This window comes from Rhododendron vialii, chromosome 5a (assembly GCF_030253575.1).
Source record: "Rhododendron vialii isolate Sample 1 chromosome 5a, ASM3025357v1".
Classification (NCBI taxonomy): Eukaryota; Viridiplantae; Streptophyta; class Magnoliopsida; order Ericales; family Ericaceae; genus Rhododendron; species Rhododendron vialii.
In genome coordinates, this window is record NC_080561.1 from 13,969,759 (window position 1) to 13,974,300 (window position 4,542).

The window sequence follows — 4,542 nt, forward strand, 5'->3', positions numbered from 1 at the left end:
AAATACAACACTTGTCATAGGATTCTGATGCTTAATCGTACATCATCACAAAAACAGGTTCAACGATTCAAGTGCAATGCATTACCGGGGCAACTTATCAGCACTTAATAACAAAACCATGTTGAAATGGTAGAAATGTCTAGAGTGTTTATATGTCTCAATTTCATAACATCCATCTCCTACAAACACATTAAGCCACATCAGTCAATGAAGAAAACAAATATGAGGAATGGAGTTTTACCCTTTTCACATCAGCCAACATATAGTTTTCAAACAATTGACTACCCACGGATGCCCTGCAACCTCCTATCTCTTCATCCATTGTTGGGCATTCAGTCAAACACCTAGTAGTTGCTTTCTTCTAATGGTTTAGCCTGTCTTCTTCCCTGTAGGGGTAATAGGCTGAGATTGATGCCTTCACGGAGGGAGTCAAAGTAAGAGTAAGGGAGCTCTGCACAAACAAATAACTAGCAAAAAAAAGGAGATAAATATACAAAGTATTTCACGAGGAGAGGAAGAAAAATCACTTTGATGCACCACAAAGCTAACCCCTAACCAAAAGATAGTTTAGATGAGAAAGAAAATATGGGAAGAACAGAACATTGGTGGCCGGTGATGCCATCTTCGTTCTCAAGAAACCCTAATCGAAGAGGTAAAAGACTCCTCACCTCTTGAGCCAAAGTAATAACATTTTTGGACACAAACAAAACCAATGCAATTAGCACAAAGACAAAACAGAGGGATAGCACCCAAACACATATCAGCTCTCCTAACTCATCCACAAAACACAGAATTTAGAATTTGGTTTGAAATCAAAAAAACAAAAACAAAAAAAGGAATCAACTTACTCGAGAGTGATGGAGGGCTAAAATGAAGTGTTTTCTTATCACTCATCGTCTTTTGATTTTCAAAGAGAGGGGAGGAGTCAAGGAGAGAGAATGAATTAGTCAAACAAAAATATTGAATTAGTCAAAGAATTACAAAAAAGACTACAAGGTCTTTCCTTGAATGTTATATCTAAGCAAATAGAGCCCGACGATATGAATGATCAGGAAATTCTAGAATTGGAAAATTCTTTTATCCAATCTCAGGCTGATACTGTCAATAAAATTCAATATCCTAGAAATAAGAAATTTCCTTATTCAGGAGCTGATAGATATTACTATCCAAGACCAACTCTTTAAGATATGTTGTATGAGGAATCCGATTTTCAAAAACAAATGTCTTATAGTGGAAGAACTATCTCTGAATGGAACATAAATGGTATGACTGAATACCAAATTTTTGGAGTAGTACATCAAATGATGATGTATAGTACTATTTGTGTGAATAATCAGAATGAGGATAAAAAGGTTGCTGACTGGATAACAGTTGGTTTTACTGGCATGATTAAAGGTTGGTGGGATAATGTCCTATCTGCAAACCAACGATCAGAAATTTTAAATACAGTAAAAATTAATGAAAAGGGTGAACAAATACAGGATGCTGTATACACTCTAGTTCAATCAATGATTTTACACTTGTTGGTCACTGGGATAACCAACGTGAAAGAAGTAGGGAATTACTTCAGAATTTAAAATGTCCAACGTTAACTCATTTTCGTTGGTATAAGGATGTGTTCCTAGCAAAAGTAATGCAAAGAACTGATGCTAATAATGAGCATTGGAAATCAAAATTTGTTGATGGGTTACCTTATTTCTTTGCAGAGAAAATTAGGAAAAAATTGAGAGATCAAAATAATGGTTTAACTATTAATTATGATAATTATACCTATGGACAAATAATTTCCATCATAATCCAGGAAGAATTAACCTTGTGTAATGATATTAAATTACACAACCAATTGTAAAAGCAACATTTAACTGGAAAATAGGAATCGGGTCAATTTTGCGACCAATTTGGGTATGATACAACTAAATACCCAAAACCCTCTAAAAAGAAGAGTACTGGTAAAACTACCAAACAATATTCCAAGAGAAAATCTCATAAAAAGAAGCAGGCTTTTGAACAATCTAGTTCAAAACCGTCTACTTCAGTTACTAAAAAACAAAACAATAAAAAGAAAATCACAGCAAAATGCTTTAAGTGTGGAAAAATAGGACACTATGCGAATAAGTGTAAAACCAAGAAAAGGCTTAATGAGCTTCAAATTGATGAAGGGTTAAAACAACAACTCTTTAAACTAATGATTAATTCTAGTGATTCTGAATCACAGGAAGAATTGAATGGTCAGGTTAATAAGTTATCTGATCAAGAAGAAGATACTTCTTCTAGTTCAAAAGAAGAAGAAGAAGTTTCTAATGATTGTAAATGTAATAACCTTGAATGTTCAACTTTCGATAATTATTGGAAAGCTATTGTGGAGATGAATGGACTCAGTATTAATGTTCTTACTAGTAAACAACAAGGTTTATTAGATATAATAGATCAAATTGATGATCCTCAGTTGAAAATGACAATCATAGAAACATGTATGTCTTCTACTACAGAAGAAGAGGAGGAAAAACCCCAAATCCCTAATGAAACTTATAGTTTAAAAAATGTTTTAGACAGATTAGAACAGATGGATAATAATAAACCTGTCATGATTCCTGATCTTCAGGGAGAAATAAATATTTTAAAAACAGAAATAAAATTATTAAAATCATTTCAAAATAAGGTAGCTTTATGACATGAATAAAAAAATAATCTCTTTAGAAAAGAGTGAAACTAGTCATGCTGATGACTCTAATTATCTAAACACTATTAATAACGTGGTTTACCAAAAATGGCATGTGAGAGTAAACTTAGTAATATAGAAAGAATATACTATCAACAATATTATTGCGCTGATTGATAGTGGAGCAGATATGAATTGTTTTCGAGAAGGAATTATTCCAACCCAATATTTTGAGAAAACTTCTCAAAGTTTCACTAATGCAAGTTGATCTAAGATGATTATTAAATATAAGCTTAATAATGTATACATTTGCAATAAGGGAGTTTGTTTGGAGACAACATTTCCTTGTATAATAAATCTCCAGCAAAAGTTGATATTGGGAACCCCTTTTTTGGCAATGTTGATGGCAATGCAAACCAGTACTACTGGTATTACTGCCCATGTTGATGGACAGGAAATTTTCTTTGAATTTGTTTCTCCTCCTATATACAGGGAAATCAATGATATTATAAGGAAAATTTTCAATAAGGATAAATAAATAAATTTTCTTCAAAAAGAAATTAGAATAATGAGTATTGAGGAAACATTACAAAAACCTGTAATGAAGGAGAAAATCTCTCAAATAGAAGAAGATTTTCATAAGGAAATTTGTAGTGATATCCATAATGCCTTTTGGGATAGAAAGAAATATATTGTTTCACTTCCTCATGAGAAGGACTTTGATGAAAGAAAAATTCCTACCAAGGCCAGGCCTTCTCAAATGAAACAAGAATATTTAAAAATGTGTCAAAATAAAATTGACAATTTACTTAAAAAATAATTAATTAGAAAAAGCTACTCACCTTGGAGTTGCACAGCTTTTTATGTCAATAAGAATGCTGAGAAGGAAAGAGGTGTTCCTAGACTAGTCATAAATTATAAACCTCCTAATGAAGTTTTAATGTGGATAAAATATCTCATCCCTAATAAAAAAGATTTACTGGATAGACTGAATAAAGCAGTCATTTTCTCTAAATTTGATTTAAAATTTAGTTATTGGCAGATTCAAATTAAAGAATCTGATCGTTATAAGACAACATTCGCAGTTCCATTTGGTCATTATGAATGAAATGTGATGCCATTTGGCTTGAAAAATGCACCTTCAGAATTCCAGAATATTATGAATGATATTTTTTACCTTTATGCAGAATTTGCGATATGCTATATTGATGATGTTTTAATTTTTTCACAAACCATCGACCAACACATAAAACATCTTAGAATTTTTAAAGATGTAATTAAAAGAAATGGTTTGATGGTCTCTGCGCCTAAAATGAAATTGTTCCAGACTAAGGTCCGGTTTTTAGGACACAATATTCATCAAGGGAAAATTATCCCGATTGATAGAAGTATAGAATTTACTTCTAAATTTCCAAATGAAATAAGGGATAAAACTCAATTGCAAAGATTTCTTGGAAGTCTCAATTATATAGAGGACTACTATAAGGAGTTGGCCCAGTATTCAGCTCTCTTATATGAAAGATTTAAGAAGAATTCTCCTCCTTGGACATAAAACCATACAAGAGCTGTCCAAAAAATTAAATTGAAAGCTAAGCAACTACTATGTTTGGCTATTGCTAATCCAGAATGGAAATTTTTTGTAGAAACGGATGCATCCAATATTGGATGTGGTGGCATCCTAAAACAATATAATCCAAATTCTGGCAAGGAAGAATTGGTAAGGTTCATTTCTAGACTTTTCAAAAATGCACAAACTAATTACAGCGAACAAAACCATATCAAAAGATAAATTTTGGAATTGCAAGTGCCAACAATAGCATAACCATCCAAAAAACACAACACCTGCCGTAGGATTTTGATGTTCAATTCTCCATCATCATAAT